Genomic DNA, 17,565 nt, shown 5'->3' on the forward strand with positions numbered 1-17,565 from the left:
GATCCCAACTCAATGCATTTTGGGGGTTCAAATTCCCCCTTGTCACTTCCCTATTGAACCATTTTGCCAGAACATTAATACCCTGCCTGTTCACATATAGCCCGTTCTTGCAGAATATCTCCCATCTGTCGCAGAACTAGTGCTAAATCCCAGCAAAGTGGAATCTCTCTTCCTGACAGCACTCCTTTAGTAATGCATTGATTTTGCTAATCATCACATGATTGGAAAAAATTGCGCAAGAGGAGGGAGACAAACCAGACATCATGATCGATGTGGGATCGAAGGATATATATAGGTAAAGAAAAGCTTGAGGGTCATGAAAATTAATTTGAGATCAGGAAACAGATCAGGAAACAAGTGAGATTACCACCTGTGAAGTCCTACTCTTAACATTTGTTTCCTAATCTCATAAATCTGTATCCTTGGATCCCACACAGATCACGATGTCTGGTTTGTCTCCCTCCTCTTGCACAATTTTTTTACAGTTAATTCAGTGATGTCCTTTAACCTAGCACCTGGGAGGCAACAAAGCATCTGGACTGTCTGTGTCTGGACTGCAAAACAATTGTGTCAGATCTTCTATTGAATTCCCCATCACTGCTGCATTTCTAGCTGTGTTGCAAATCTCCCCCACTCCCCTCCTAGAGTATTGTTTGTTTGTGCCATTGATACTTTTTTGATGACCCTGCTCTGAGTCTTTGTATTTCCCACAAAAAGCTAGAGCTTTAAATCTGTTAAGAGCCTTAGTTGCTCTGGGTGCTTCTGTTCTTGCTGTTCCTTTCTGCCTTTCCCCACTCCTTGGATAGTCATCCATCTTTCCTCCTCCTCCACTTCCTGCTCCATCACGCTCATCGGTATGTCTACCCCCTCAAATTCTCGTTCCAGAAGCTACATTCCCTGCCTGATGTGTTGAATTGTCTCCTTCTCCATCTCAAGTTCTGAGATTTTGAGATTGATCAATGTGAGTTGAAGGCACTTCCCTCAGACATGATTGCCTGAGACAACACTACTTGAGACTCCCACCTCTTGCAGGAGTGAGGCATCACTGTCCCTTCTTGTACTGCCATTACTAGGTTTATTTAGTTTGTTGTACTCTAAAGTTTGTATTTGTCTATAATAATACTTAGCACCTCCTTCCCCTCTGAATCTTTGTTCCATTCTCACCATATTCCAGTTTTAGACATCTTTACTCTTATTTTGTTCCCAGCTCACTCCGTTACAACTCGCTCTGATATGGAAATACAAAAGGAGGGAATGACCCGGAATTTGCAGTGGGTAATAACTGCGAATGAACAGGTCCGACTGCATTGTGGCCCCTATCCCCCATCACACCCCACAACAGCGGGCAATCAGTGTAATCCTGGAAATCAATGAAACTGACAAACTTTGGCTTTTCCGTGATAATACCACTGTTCAAAGATCATTTAGGATTAGGTGTAATTAGGCTTTTAATAGTATATTGACTGTTAAGCAAACACTGGCTGTGAAAAGCTTATTTTAATTTTGTAGATTGTCAAATTTATCCATTAAAGATTACAAATTTTAAGGACATTTACATTTTTTTTTAAAGTGTGTTCATATTTATATCAGGTTTAACTTTTCCCCATGTGAGAGCCCCAAACTTTGTTTTGCTCCTTAACATTTTTTTAAAGTTAGAATCAAAGGAGCTTACTCACTTCCTGGTTCTCTGAGATTTCTGCATTGTGATTGGGCGCATAAACAGCTTGTTGACGTGACAGCAACTCGCACTATAGGATTCCCACTAAACTACGTTGATTTCAACTGCACGTCAGAAAAGCCGAACTTCTCGCCACAGAGATCGCAAGATCTTTATGGGAAACTTTCTTCGGGCCAACAGCAAGTGCCTCTGCTTCGTCGCTGACCGTGAATTACAAACCAATGTCTGGGTGCCTCTTTTTCACAGATGATATTGCAGGCATCCTGAGCCGAAGTAACTTGTGAAGTTGTTGGAGCCTTCTTTTTAACCTTTCTTAAAGCATGGTGTCAATTCATGCGCTATCTAAGCACCTTGGGAAGTTTTACTACATTAAAGGTGCTATATTAATTCACATTGTTCAATGACCACTGGTTCTAGTCTACATTCCGTGTAATGTTTTTGGCATTGTGCATCCCCTGTAAGGGACTAAGCGGGTTCCCTGGATGACTATGCGGCCGCGCACCTTGCAGGGAACACTGGTTCCAGTATTTTATACAGGTACTATGTTTGAAGAGAAAGTCAAACCAAAATGCCACTCTGCATGTTTTATAATTTTGATCATGCTGAGCTACTTGTAGCTTCTGCAGTAATGTTCATTACCCAGAGCTACTTCAGATGGTAGAAGATTTGAGTTTGGAATCAAAATACCAGAGTTTGTTGGAAAATATTTAGCCCAAAATTGCTTTGAGACTGAAATCTCTCAACATTGCTTGAAAACATTGCCACTGTATAGTTGCATGATTTTCAGGCACATTGTTCACAAGATACAACTGGAAATATTTTGTATAGTACTAGAATAGATGTGAACGAACCCATAATGAAGACCTCAAGCTACATTCAACCCAAAAAACTGACCAGAAGAGAATTTGTATCTGCCTCGATGCTCAAGTATACACTGTAATTTGTCTGCCTCTTTTTTTTTTTGAAAGGCTGATTGTAGAACAAACTCCAGTATCCAAATTTCTGTGCATGTAAGAAAGCCTTTCACCTATAATGTAGACCATCAAAACACCCAAAAATCCAGTGAAATCCTTTTCAAATAAAATAGAAATAAATCTGGTACGTACCCATTAATATCAGTAAGCAAAGAGAGGGCCTGGTGTAGTAAAGGGAGATTCTGGTAGAGCAGTATCAACTCTATATTTACAACAGATTTCATCCCAGGAAGTTTACATGGCATTTGTTAAGTATTGCTTCTACTATTGCTCAGATTTTGCTGTGAATAAGAATATTCAGTTTGGTGTAACTGTAGGACTTACCGACTTCAAAAGAGTTAACCATAGATTGTGGTGGATAAAAAGTGAAGAAAAATAGGTTATTCCTTGTGGCATGCTGTATTTGTTTGAGACAAATTGCCTTCCACATGATTTTTCTTTCCCACTGAATTTGTCTAGAGACAAACCTATACAACTGTGCTAAATATAGCAAAATAAAACAATTGTTCCTATTGCCGACTTATTCTCAATTAAGGATTATTTTGAAAATTCTATTCCATTCTGTTTTTCTTCCATTTAATCTACTTGGTCAAAAAATGGAGTAATCTATTGTTTACAGAGAAAATTAATTTGAAAGCTGAGTACTAACACAGCTAAAATGCATTTGTCTTTCAGATTTTCCTCCCATTTCTGACACTTTCTTTCCCTTGTCCAAATGATGCATATGATTTTCTAGCTAAAGGAATTAATACTGAATTAAATAGGAGGGTTCTCGTACAATTGATGAGTGCAGATTAGATTACAGCTGCATTTACATGATAACTTGAATACCAGTGCAACGTGATTTCATTTTGCACCAATGCTACAGTTGTAGTGTAAATCTGGATTCTGGGCCTGACCTGATTTCAGAGCAAAGTGAAGACGCGCTTGAGGAATCTCAAGTGCTTTTCACCTAGGTTACAGTTGTAGTATAAACGTGGCATGTCATTAAACGCGGCATGGGTTACGCGCAGTGTGACGTTCTGTTGATGAGAAATCAGAAAATGCTCACTGAAAGGCATAGGAGAGTGAAGTTGAATGAGTTGCAGCTAAACGTCTATAAAAGATGAGTATCTCTCATTTTACTGGCAAAATTGTACTTGTATGGCTCTTAACCTTTATATCTCTTGTATCTTCTGACCCTGAATTAATACAAATTTATAATTTTGCTAAATCATGTACAATTTAATATCATTGTAATGAAACAACAACAGAAAGTTCTTGGTGAACCTGTGTATGAACAAGTTTTTTAAAAACTATGAAAAATCCCACAATTTAGTTAAGTCTGAGGGAGGTTGAGACATTTGTATATTTTTCCTCCACTTTTAATGTAGGCATGTGATACTTTTGGCACTGTTTGAACCACAATCACAACAATGTCATTTATGAACAGATGGCGGTTAAACATACTGTTTTGCGCAGACTCCAATTGTGAATGGTGAGGTTATACCCACACATCAGATTTTCCTTTTATAATAAAATTCCAATAACGTTTTTAGGTATTGTTTTATAGATAAAGTACATTCTGGTTATAAAATGGATATAAACCTATTGGAAGAGATTTTTAACTGTCCTTGGTGTGTTTCCAATAATCTGGAATTACTAGGCATTGACATTTCAAAATTATCCATTTTTTCTTCGCATTTGCATTTGTGGTTGTTTAGTGTAGATAGGGGCGAACTGGCTCCCTTAAAAGGGCGCCAGATTCTTGTGTAAAGAGGGCCCCTTGGGGAAGAATGATCATAATATGGTAGAATTCTTTATCAAGATGGAGAGTGACACAGTTAATTCAGAGACTAGGGTGCTGAACTTAAGGAAAGGTAACTTTGATGGTATGAGATGTGAATTGGCTAGAACAGACTGGCAATTTATACTTAAAGGGTTGACGGTGGATAGGCAATGGCAAACATTTAAAGATCACATGGATGAACTTCAACAATTGTACATCCCTGTCTGGAGTAAAAATAAAACGGGGAAGGTGACTCAACCATGGCTAACAAGGGAAATTAAGGACTGTGTTAAATCCAAGGAAGAGGCATATAAATTGGCCAGAAAAAAACGCAAACCTGAGGACTGGGAGAAATTTAGAATTCAGCAGAGGAGGACAAAGGGTTTAATTAGGAGGGGGAAAATAGAGTATGAGAGGAAGCTTGCTGGGAACATAAAAACTGACTGCAAAAGCTCCCATAGATATGTGAAGAGAAAAAGATTAGTGAAGACAAATATCGGTCCCTTGCAGTCAGATTCAAGTGAATTTATAATGGGGAACAAAGAAATGGCGGACCAGTTAAAAAAATACTTTGGTTCTGTCTTCACGAAGGAAGACGCAAATAACCTTCCGGAAGTACTAGGGGACTGAGGGTCTCATGAGAAGGAGGAACTGAAGGATATCCTTATTAGGCGGGAAATTGTGTGAGGGAAATTGATGGGATTGAAGGCCGATAAATCCCCGGGGCCTGATAGTCTGCATTCCAGAGTACTTAAGGAAGTAGCCCTAGAAATAGTGGATGCATTGGTGATCATTTTCCAACAGTCTATTGATTCTGGATCGGTTCCTATGGACTAGAGGGTAGCTAATGTAACACCACTTTTTAAGAAGGGAGGGAGAGAGAAGGCGGGTAATTAAAGACCGGTTAGCCTGACATGAGTAGTGGGGAAAATGTTGGAATCAATTATTAAAGATGAAATAGCAGCACATTTGGAAAGCAGTGATGGGATCGGTCCAAGTCAGCATGGATTTATGAAAGGGAAATGCTGCTTGACAAATCTTCTAGAATTTATTGAGTAGAGTGAACAAGGGAGAACTGGTGGATGTGATTTATTTGGACTTTCAAAAGGCTTTTGATAAGGTCCCACACAAGAGATTTGTGTGCAAAATTAAAGCACATGGTATTGGGGGTAATGTACTGACTTGGATAGAGAACTGGTTGGCAGACAGGAAGCAGAAAGTCAGGATAAACGGGTCCTTTTCAGAATGGCAGGCAGTGACTAGTGGGGTGCCACAGGGCTCAGTGCTGGGACCCCAGCTATTTACAATATACATTAATGATTTGGATGAGGGAATTGAGTGTAATATCTCCAAGTTTGCAGATGACACTAAGCTGGGTGGCGGTGTGAGCTGTGAGGAGGATGCTAAAATGCTGCAGGGTGACTTGGACAGGTTAGGTGAATGGGCAAATGCATGGCAGATGCAATATAATGTGGATAAATGTGAGGTTATCCACTTAGGTGGCAAAAATACGAAGGCAGAATATTATCTGAATGGCGGTAGATTAGGAATGAGACCTGGGTGTCATGGTACATCAGTCATTCAAAGTTGGCATGCAGGTACAGCAGGCGGTGAAGAAGGCAAATGGTATATTGGCCTTCATAGCAAGGGGATTTGAGTATAGGAGCAGGGAGGTCTTACTGCAGTTGTACAGGCCTTAGTGAGGCCTCACCTGGAATATTGTGTTCAATTTTGGTCTCCTAATCTGAGGAAGGACTTTCTTGCTATTGAGGGAGTGCAGCGAAGGTTCACCAGACTGATTCCCAGGATGGCCGGACTGACATATGAGGAAAGACTGGCTCAACTGGGCCTGTATTCACTGGAGTTTAGAAGGATGAGAGAGGATCTCATAGAAACATATAAAATTCTGACGGGACTGGACAGGTTAGATGCAGGAAGAATGTTCCCGATGTTGGGGAAGTCCAGAACCAGGGGACAGAGTCGAAGGATAAGGGGTAGGCCATTTAGGACTGAGATGAGGAGAAACTTCTTCACTCAGAGTTGTTAACCTGTGGAATTCCCTGCCGCAGAGAGTTGTTGATACCAGTTTATTGGATGTATTCAAGAGGGAGTTAGATATAGCCCTTACGGCTAAAGGGATCAAAGGGTATGGAGAGAGAGCAGGAAAGGGGTACTGAGGTGAATGATCAGCCATGATCTTATTTGAATGGTGGTGCAGGCTCGAAGGGCCGAATGGCCTACTCCTGCACCTATTTTCTATGTTCTATGAGAGAAGCAAATAATACAGCGCTATGGAACCATTTACAGGGGCACTCGGGGAAATCTCTCAATCTTCCATTTGGGCAGTCTGGTGCCGAGTGTAGTATAAGGACATTTGAACCAATTTTACTGAAGGTATTGAACAATGACTATCTCTTCAGTGCTTCACATCAAACTTGTTTTAAAAGAGATATAAAAGATCACTATCTTCATGGACTTTGTAACCAGAATACTGTGTGTATTAACAGCATCTATGCAATGCATTGTTTTGGAAAACATATTAAAAAAAAATATATAATGTTGGAAATATAAGTGACTCGCTGCATTTATACTGAAGGGCAACTGACAAAATATGACCCGGTCAGTTCCTAAGCAAGATACTACCTCATCCCAACTCAAAATGGGATAGCAGCATGTCGGGCCTGTGTGGATGTCATGGCTCAATGTTAACTTACTGGAACTATACACAATTAAGGTACAATTTCAAAGGAAGAGTGGTGAATATATTGGAACCGCATACCCAGGGTTGTAGAGGATGTTACAAGTTTCAGAAGAGCTATAGATAAAGTTTTGGCAGCCATGACTCATGAAGTTAATGAGAAAGAAGGAGGAGTATAAAATCTGACCTTTAGGATTGATTTTCAATCTAAAATGACAAATTGAAAACTAAGATGTGCTGCACATACATATACATTTTGCATGCGTGCTGTCCATATTTAAAAATATTGTCCAATTTTCTCCCGCTCCCTCCCTGATTCTTGCTGAGGTGTGATTGCAGAAATGCCAGTCGCCGTCTGGTACCTCGTCCAAGAGAACATTATTTGTGTGTGACTCTAACAATGATAGTTTCAGCCATGCTGGATATCCTAGGTGAGCCCGACCAGCTGACAATGTTAACGGTTCTGTCTCCTCGGGTACTGTCCCCCTCTCCCTCAATTCTGCCTTCATCACCCCTCTCAAAAAAACAATCCTCGATCCCTCCATCCCTGCAAACTACCATCCCATCTCCAATCCCCCTTTCCTCTCCAAAGGCCTTGAACATGTTGTCACCTCCCAAATCCGTGCCCATCTTTCCTGCAATTCCATGTTTGAATCTCTCCAATCCAGATTCCGCCCCGCCACAGTACCGAAATGGCTCTCATCAAAGTCACAAATGACATCCTTTGTGACTGTGGCAAAGGCAAACTATCCCTCCTCATCCTTCTTGACTTGCCTGCAGCCTTTGACATGGCTGACCACTCTATCCTTCTCCAACACTTCTCCAGTGTCATCCAGCTGGGTGGGACTGCATTTGTCTGGTTTTATTCGTAGCTATCTAATTGTAGCCAGAGAATCACCTGCAATGGCTTCTCTTCCCGCCCTGCATCGTTAAATCTGGATCTATCCTTGACCCCCTCCTAGTTCTCATCTACATGTTGCTCCTTGGCGACATCACCCGGAAACACAGCGTCAGTTCCCACATGTACGCTGATGACACCCAGCTCTACCTCACTACCACTTCTTTTGACCCCTCCACGGTCTCTAAATTGTCTGACATCCAGTTCTGGATGAGCAGAAATTTTCCCCAATTGAATATATTGGAAGACCGAAGCCATTGTTTTCGTTCCCCGCCACAATCTCCGTTCCTTAGACACTGACTCCATCCCTCTCCCCAACTCCTATCTGAGGCTGAACCAGACTGTTTGCAACCTTGGTGTCATATTTGACCCTGAATTAAGCTTTCGACCACATATCCACAGCATAACTAAGACTGCCTATTTCCACCGCCGTAACATTGCCTGTCTCCACCCTTCCTCAGCTCATCCGCTGCTGAAGCCCTCATCCATGTTTTTGTTACCTCCTAGACTTGACTATTCCAATGCACTCCTGGCTGGCCTCCTCTCCTGTATGTATGCTTGGGTTTACTAGCCACCAGGTAGTGCCACTGTCGGAAGTCATTGGGCTGTGCGGCCCAGATATAAAAGGCAAACCATCTTGTATACATTTTGGACCCGAGACATCTAGCTGGACCGTGTAAGTTCGAAACTGCATTGGCAGACATGCTGCAGGACTTCTTTGTAATCGGTATCAACCCAAGCATAAGATACTGGCGGCAGAGATGCTGGATTTGAGCAAGGCCATCACAATTGCCCAATCGTGCATGACATTGGACAAAAGCTTAAAGCAGATATCATTTGAAAAATCGGAACTCGGCAAGTACTGTAAACAAGATAGTATCGTCGTTTGGCAGGGCTGCTTATGGCGGAGCCTACCCGACTGCATACACGAAACCTGTGGCTACTCAAAGTCCGCCAATGGGAATGAATCAGATATCACCGTGTTGACGTTGTGGGGGAAATTATCGGCATCATCAGTGTCGGTTTAAACAGTATATTTGTAAAGGTTGTTAGAGAGTGGGGCATTTCCAGCGCATGTGTCCGCAACTGAGCAAGCATGCTGCGGCACACCACATGGAGGATGATGACCAGTCTAACGCGTATCCGGATATGCAATCCGAGATACCAGAGGAGGAAGGAAGTGTATGGATTGTATTCATTCCAAACAAAGAGTCAACCGATAATGATTGATGTAAAACTTAATGGTGTGCCGGTATCGATGGAATTGGACACGGGTGCGAGTCAATCAATAATGAACCAGAGGACATTCGACAGGCTGTGGGATACTAAGGCCGTGAGGCCTAAGCTGAGTCCAGTCAATGCCAAGTTCCGTACGTACACTAAAGAACTCTTAACGGTGATTGACAGTGCAGTAATCAAGGTGTCGTATGATGGTGCGGTTCATGATTTACCTTGATGGATTGTTCCAGGCAATGGTCCAACGCTGTTCGGCAGGAACTGGTTAGAAAAAAATCAAATGGAACTGGAATGAGATCAAAGCATTGTGGTCGTCGGAGGATACTCCATGTACTCAACTGCTGAGCAAGTTCCCCTCGCTGTTCGAACCAGGCATCGGCAATTTCACGGGAGCCAAGTTGCAGATCCACGTGGACTCGGATGCAAGACACGTCCATCATAAAGCTCGGGCAGTTCTGTGCATGAGGGAGAAGGTCAAAATCGAACTAGACAGTCTCCAGTGTGAAAGGATCATATCACTGGTCAAGTTTAACGAATGGGCCAGCCCCATTGTTTCCGTGTTGAAAAGTGATGGCACTGTCAGGATTTGTGGAGACTACAAGGTTATGATCAACCGAGTTTTGAAACAGCATCAATACCCGTTACCGAAGGCTGATGACCTGTTTGCAACGCTAGCCAGGGGGAAGTCGTTCACAAAACAGGATGTGACGTCGGCCTTCATGACACAGGATCTGGTCGACACGTCGAAGAAACTTACGTGCATCAACACTCAAAAAGGACTGTTTATCTACAACAGATACCCTTTTGGAATTCGCTCAGCTGCAGCCATATTTCAGAGGAACATGGAGAGTCTACTGAAGTCCGTCCCTAGAACCAACGTGTTCCAAGATGACATACTGGTCACATGCTGTGACTCCGCCGAACATCTGAACAACCTGGAAGAGGTTTTACATCATCTGGACAAAGTGGGACTCAGACTGAAACGCTCGAAGTGGGTCTTCATGGCACCAGAAGTCGAATTCCTGGGGAGGAAAATTGCTGCTGACGGTATCAGGCCTACGGACTCGAACCAAGGCCATCACAAATGTACCCAAGCCTCAATGTGACGGAGCTACGTTCGTTCCTTGGTCTACTCAACTACTTCAGTAATTTCTTACCTAGATTGAGCACCTTATTAGAGCCACTGCACATGCTGCTAAGAAAAGGGGACAACTGCATTTGGGGTACGTCCCAAGATAGAGCTTTTGAGAAAGCTACCTATCTGCTTTGCTTTAACAAGCTGCTGGTACATTATGATCCATGTAAGAGTCTAGTATTGGTCTGTGATGCTTCATCATAGGAGGTGGTTGCATGCTCCAATAAGCTAATGAGTCGGGCAAGTTACAACCTGTTGCATATGCTTCAAAAAGTCTGTCAAAGGTGGAAAGAGCCTACAGCATGGTAGAGACAGAAGCACTAGCCTGTATGTATGGGGTTAAAAAGATGCATCAGTACCTGTTTGGTCTTCAGTTTAAACTGGAAACAGATCACAAGCCACTCATTTCATTGTTTTCGGAAAACAAAGGTATCCATACCAATGCATCGTCCCGCATCCAGAGGTGGGCGCTGACATCTGCCTATGATTATGTCATTCGCCATAGACCTGGCACTGAGAATTGTGTCGATGCATTGAACCGTCTGCCGTTGCCCACACCGGAGGTGGAAACTCCACAACCGGCAGACCTACTGTTAGTCATGGATGCTTTTGAAAGTGAAGGAAACCCTGTCACTGTCCAACAAGTTAAGACCTGGATCAGCCAGGACCTGATATTGTCAGTTGTGAAACGCAGTATCCTTAATGGTGATTGGTCTGCCATACCCAAACAAATGTGCGAGGAGACCAAACCTCACATCCGTCGCAAAGACTAACTATTCATTCAATCAGATTGTATACTGTGGGCAATCATGTTATGCCCAAGAAAGGCAGAGAGAAATTTGTGCATGATCTACATAGCACGCATCCCGGTATTGTCATGATGAAAGCCATTACCAGGTCTCTCGTGTATGGTGGCCTGGAATCATGTGTCCATCAGTGCAACACTTGCATGCAGCTTAGTAAAGCACCAGCGGAATCACTGCTGAGTCTGGACCATGGTCCAGGATCCACATCGACTTTGCAGGTCTCTTCCTGGGAAAGATGTTCTTAGTTGTGGTGGATGCTTATTCCAAGTGGATAAAGTGTACAATCATGTCATCCAGCACATCCGCAGCTACCATTGAGCCTTCATGTCATGTTTTTTACGCATGGTCTGCCTGACATCGATGTAAGCGCCAACGGATCTTGCTTCATCAGTATGGAGTTTCAAGAGTTCATGAAACTCAATGGTAACAAACTTGTGAGGTCAGCACCATTCAAACCTGCATCCAATGGACAAGCAAGAGCGTGCGGTCCAAACCATCAAACGAGTATGAAGCGTGTAACTCGAGGTTCACTGCAGACTCGCTTGTCACACACATTACTTAGTTACAGGACAAGACCCCATACGCTTACCGGGATCTCCCCTGCTGAACTATTGAAGAGAGGTCTCAAGACCAGGCTCTCTCTCGTCCACCCTGACTTGAATAATCTTGTTGAATACAGACGTCAAATTCAGCAAAAGTATCATGATCGCGCTACTGTGTCATACGACATTTCTATCAATGATCCTCTGTATGTACTGAATTATGGTCAAGGTTCCAAATGGATCGCCGGTACTGTTACAGCCAAGGAGGGTAACAGTGTGTTTATCGTTAGGCTCAAGAATGGGCAGACATGCAGGAAACATGTCGATCAGATAAAGCTGCGGCACACGGATGAACCAGAACAGTCTGAGGAAGACACAATCAATGACCAACCAACCTACCCTCAGTCATCAGAGGACTCCGCTGTCATCAATGAATCTGGACTTTCAATCCCTGACGTGGTCATTGCCACTCCCATCAGATCGGCGACCCAGCCCCCAGTTATAACAGACTCAGAACTTTTGCCCAAGGCTGGAGTTGAACTGAGATGTTCAACTCTAGAGCGGAAAGCCCCGGACCATCTCAATTTGTAAAAAGACCGTTACTAATATCTTAGAGAGGTACTGTCATGTATGTATGCATGTGTTTACTAGCCACCAGGTGGCGCCACTGTCTGAGGTCATTGAGCTGTGTGCATGTGTGTGCAGCCCAGGTATAAAAGGCCAGCCATCTTGTCATGTATACACTTTGGGCCCTAATAAAGTAGAGCCGGGTTTGTACCTGTTCGGAGTTTACTATATTCAATTCTATTGAGTTATTGCATACACAACACTTCCCACATTCTACCCTACGTAATCTAGAGGTGATCAAAACTCGGCTGCCCATGTCCTAACTCGCACCAAGTCCCGCTCACCCATCATCCCTGTGCTCGCTGACCTACATTGGCTTCCAGTTAAGTAACGCCTCGATTTCGAAACTCTCATTCTTATTTTCAAATCCCTCTGACATGTATGTAACCACAATGTAACGCCACTGTATTACTGTATATACTCAACCTAGATGCACACCTTGACCACAAGGGGTGAACTTGTGGGAGACACTCCTTACCTGATCACACAGGTATAAAAAGGGAGGTCCCACACAGGGTCATCGTCTTTGGAGTCCTGTAAATAGAGTTAAGGACACAGTGACCTTGTCCCCAGAATGTGTCTCGTGTGGTTTCATACTGTAGAGTAAGGACTTTACATTGGCGACGAGAAACGGGAATTCACGACCCACGAGAATGGCCACCGGTAGCACAGAGGCACGGTACTGTGTTGGGGAAGACTGGGACGATTTTGTCAAGAGGCTTCAGCAAAGCTTCGTTACCAAAGAATGGCTGGGGGATGCAGCGGCCGACAAGCGAAGGGCTCATCTTTTGACCAGCTGCGGACCAAAGACTTACGCGCTCATGAAGGACTTACTAGCACCCGAAAAGCCGGCGGACAAAACCTTTGAAGAACTTAGCAAATTGATCGGGGAGCACCTCAAACTGGCGAGTAGCATACACATGGCCCAACACAGATTCTACACCCACCGATGTCGTGAAGGACAGAGCATACCGGACTTCGTAGCGGACCTCCAGCGTTTGGCCAGCCTCTAAGTTCACACACGCCTGCAGGGGGGAGGTGCTAAGGGACTTCTTTATCGAGGGCATCGGTCATACGGGAATTTTCCGCAAATTAATTGAGACCAAGGATTTGACCTTGGAAGCAGCAGCGTTGTTAGCTCAAACTTTCATGGCGGGGGAGGAAGAGACGAAAATAATAGAGGCAGAATTGCGCGCGTATAACGCGGCGATGGATCAGTGATTCAACATCATCAATGCGACTCAGAGCCCCGCAGGCAGGCAGGGGCAGTCCGACACTCCCCAGGCAGCAATAGACCCCAGAGTAGGACTTCAACAGAGACAATGGCAGGCTGAACGAACATTCACGTCATCACAGTGGACAATGCAGCCCGGGATGGGGCCACTGACACCCACCAATAGAGTACTTAAGAGCAGTCAAAGGGACAGTCAGCGCAGAATGCCTGGCCTTTGTCCCTTTGTTCCCAACAATGGAAACTTTTAACTCATGCTGGAGGTGTGGGGGAAAACACCCAGCTAGATCTTGCAGATTTCAACAATTTGTCTGCAATCTCAGTGGCCACTTAACTCAAATGTGCAGGAAGTCTGCAACCAGACTTAATATATGAGGCGGATGGACCAGAAGAGGGTTCTTTGAGGCAGGATGACTTTTGGGGCAAATCGATTGACGCTGAGGTTCAGCGGGTCCATGCGGCGAATATTCACAGTTCATACACCAAAACGCCACCAATGATGATGAGGGTTTTATTAAACGGTATCCCAGTACACATGGGGCCAGCCAGTCACTCATGGGCGTTCAGCAATTTGAGAAGCTATGGCCACAAAGCCAGTAGATCCAAATTAGCACGTATTGAGACACAATTAAGGACTTACACTAAAGAAATCATTCCGGTGCTTGGCAGTGCAATGTTGGCTGTCACACACAATGGGGTAGTGAATCGGCTGCTGCTCTGGATTGTCCCGGGCAATGGTCCCGCACAGTTGGGGAGGAGCTGCTTAGCCGAGATGAACTGGAAATAGGGGGATGTTCACGCAATGTCATCTGTGGAGCGAAGTTCGTGCTCACAAGCCCTACAACAATTCAATTCACTATTCTAACCTGGCGTCGGGACTTTCAAAGGCACTAAAGTAGTGATACACATCACCCCGGACGCCAGGCCAGTGCACCACAAAGCCAGAGCGGTGCCGTATGTGATGCGGGAAAAGATCAAGAGCGAATTGGACCGGCTGTTGAGAGAGGGCATCATCTCGCCTGTTGAATTCAGCGACTGGGCGAACCCTGTCCTAAAAGCGGATGGCTCTGTCAGGATCTGTGGCGACTACAAGGCCACCATCAATCGGGTGTCCCTACAAGATCAATACCTGTTCCCGAGAGCGGAGGACCTCTTCGCCACGCTGGCAGGCGGCAAGCTGTTCACCAAGTTGGACCTCACTTCAGCCGATATGACCCAAGAACTGGACGACGAATCTAAACGACTGACCACCATCACCATGCTCAAGGGACTGTTCGTTTATAACAGGTGTCTGTTTGGCATTTAATCAGCGGCCGCAATTTTTCAACGAAACATGGAAAGCCTGCTTAAATCCATTCCTGGAACGATCGTATTCCAGGACGACATCCTCATCACGGGTCGAGACACCGACGAACACCTCCACAACCTGGAGGAGGTGCTACGCCGACTGGACCGGGTAGGCCTGCGACTCAAGAAGTCTAAATGTGTGTTCTTAGCTCCTGAAGTTGAGTTTCTGGGCAGAAGGGTTGCTGCAGATGGGGATTCGGCCTACCGAATCCAAAACAGGCGATTCGATGAGCATCCAGTCCCTGCAACACATCGGAGTTGCGTTCATTCCTGGGACTGTTTAATTATTTCGGGAACTTTCTGCCAAACTTGAGCACGTTGTTGGAGCCGCTACACGTGCTCCTGCATAAGGGTTGCGATTGGTTTTGGGGGGGACTGTCAGGAATGGGCGCGAAACCTACTTTGTTCAAACAAGTTGTTGGCCCTGTATGACCCCTGTAAAAGTTTAGTTCTGACATGTGATGCATCGTCCTATGGGGTTGGGTGCGTGTTGCAGTAGAGCAATGCTGAGGGTCAACTACAACCTGTGGCTTATGCCTCTAGGTCGCGCTCTCAAGCAGAACGGGGATATGGGATGGTCGCAAAGGAAGCGTTTGCATGTGTCTATGGTGTAAAAAAAAATGCATCAGTACCTTTTTGGTCGGAAGTTTGAAATTAGAGACGGACCACTAGCCATTAACATCCCTGTTGTCAGACAGCAAGGCTATCAATGCCAACGCAACAGCTCTCATACAGCGATGGGCTCTCACGCTGGCTGCTTATGACTACTCCATCCGGCACCGGCCTGGCACTGAAAATTGTGCTGATGCGCTCAGCAGGCTTCCACTGGCCACCACTGAGGGGGCAACGGAGCAAAGCGCCGAGATGGTCATGGCTGTTGATGCCTTTGACAGCGCAGGCTCCCCCATCATAGCCCGCCAGATCAAAATCTGGACAAACAGAGATCTAAGAAATGTGTCCTGACTGGGGATTGGGTGCCCGCACACGGAGCATGCCCTGCGGAGGTCAGACCATTCCACAGACGGATGGATGAGCTCTCCATCCAAGCCGACTGGCTACTATGGGGCAGCCGGGTAGTTATGTCCCAGAAGGGCAGGGAGGCATTCATCAGGGAACTCCACAGCGAGCACCCAGGCATTGTGCTGATGAAGACTATTGCCCGGTCACACATTTGGTGGCCTGGAATTGAATCAGACCTGGAACACTGTTCGCAGGTGCACGAAGTGTGCCCAGCTGGGTAATGCCCCCAGGGAGGCCCCGCTCAGCCCGTGGCCCTGGCCCATCAGGCCATGGTCACGCATTCATGTTGATTACGCGGGCCCGTTCATGGGTAAGATGTTCCTTATTGTGGTAGATGAGTACTCGAAATGGATCGAGTGCTTCATTCTGAATTCATGCACGTCAACCACCACCATGGAAAGCCTACGTGCGATCTTTGCAACCCATGGCTTGCCGGACATCCTGGTTAGTGATAATGGCCCATGTTTCACAAGCTACGAATTCCGAGAGTTTATGTCGGGCAATGGCATTGACCACGTCAGGACTGCGCCATTCAAGCCGGTCTCCAATGGCCAGGCGGAACGTGCAGTCCAAATCACTAAGCAAGGTATGCTCAAGATTCAAGGAACCTCCTTCCAATGCCGTCTATCGCGTCTCCTGCTGGCCTATAGATCCCGACTGCACTCGCTCACAGGGCTCCTGCCCGCAGAGCTACTAATGAAACGGACACTCAAAACTCGGTTGTCCCTCGTTCATCCAGTCCTGACCGACATAGTTGAGGGCAAGCGCAAGTCACAAAATGAGTACCATGACCGTAATTCGAGGGGGAGATATATAGAAATAAATGATCCTGTATTCGTCCTCAATCACGCCATGGGGCCCAAATGGCTTGAGGGCACTGTAATTGACAAAGAGGGGAATAGGGTCATTGTGGTAAAACTCAACAATGGTCAGATATGCCGTAAGCATCTGGACCAAGTAAAAAAAAAAAAGGTTCAGCATCGACACGGAGGAACCTGAAGAAGACCATGAGATGGAGCTCACAACACCGCCAGTGAACGAGCAACAAGAGCAATCAGAAGAACGCACAGTCCCTGCGGTCAGGCCGGAATCACCACAGGTGACAGACGCTCACATCAGTGTCCAACAACCAGAGCCCCAACTGCGGCGCTCCACGAGGGAGTGTAGACCACCTGAAAAACTAAACCTATGATCCCAATAAGACTTTTGGGGGGGGGGGAGGGGGGGGAAGGTGATATCATGTATGTAACCACAATGTAACACCACTGTATTACTGTATACACTCAACCTAGATGCACACCTTGACCACAAGGGATGAACTTGTGGGAGACACTCCTTACCTGATCACACAGGTATAAAAAGGGAGGTCCGACACAGGGTCATCGTCTTTGGAGTCCTGTAAATAAAGAGTTAAGGACACAGAGTGACCTTGTCCCCAGAATGTGCCTCGTGTGGTTTCATACTGTAGAGTAAGGACTTTACACCCTCCATGGCCTCATCCCTCCCGATCTCTGCAATCTCCTCCAGCCCCACAACCCTTCGAGATGTCTGCACTCCTCTAATTCTGCCCTCTTGAGCATACCTGATTGTAATCTCTCAACCATT

At 45.3% G+C, this 17,565-nt stretch overlaps 1 protein-coding gene across 1 annotated transcript in view; it reads left to right on the plus strand.

Moving 5' to 3' along the window:
* Window positions 1-17,565, plus strand: part of ror2 (receptor tyrosine kinase-like orphan receptor 2) — a 415,513-nt gene that overhangs the window by 190,679 nt on the left and 207,269 nt on the right. The gene's annotated exons all lie outside the window — the stretch shown is intronic.

This window comes from Pristiophorus japonicus, chromosome 1, assembly GCF_044704955.1.
Source record: "Pristiophorus japonicus isolate sPriJap1 chromosome 1, sPriJap1.hap1, whole genome shotgun sequence".
Classification (NCBI taxonomy): Eukaryota; Metazoa; Chordata; class Chondrichthyes; family Pristiophoridae; genus Pristiophorus; species Pristiophorus japonicus.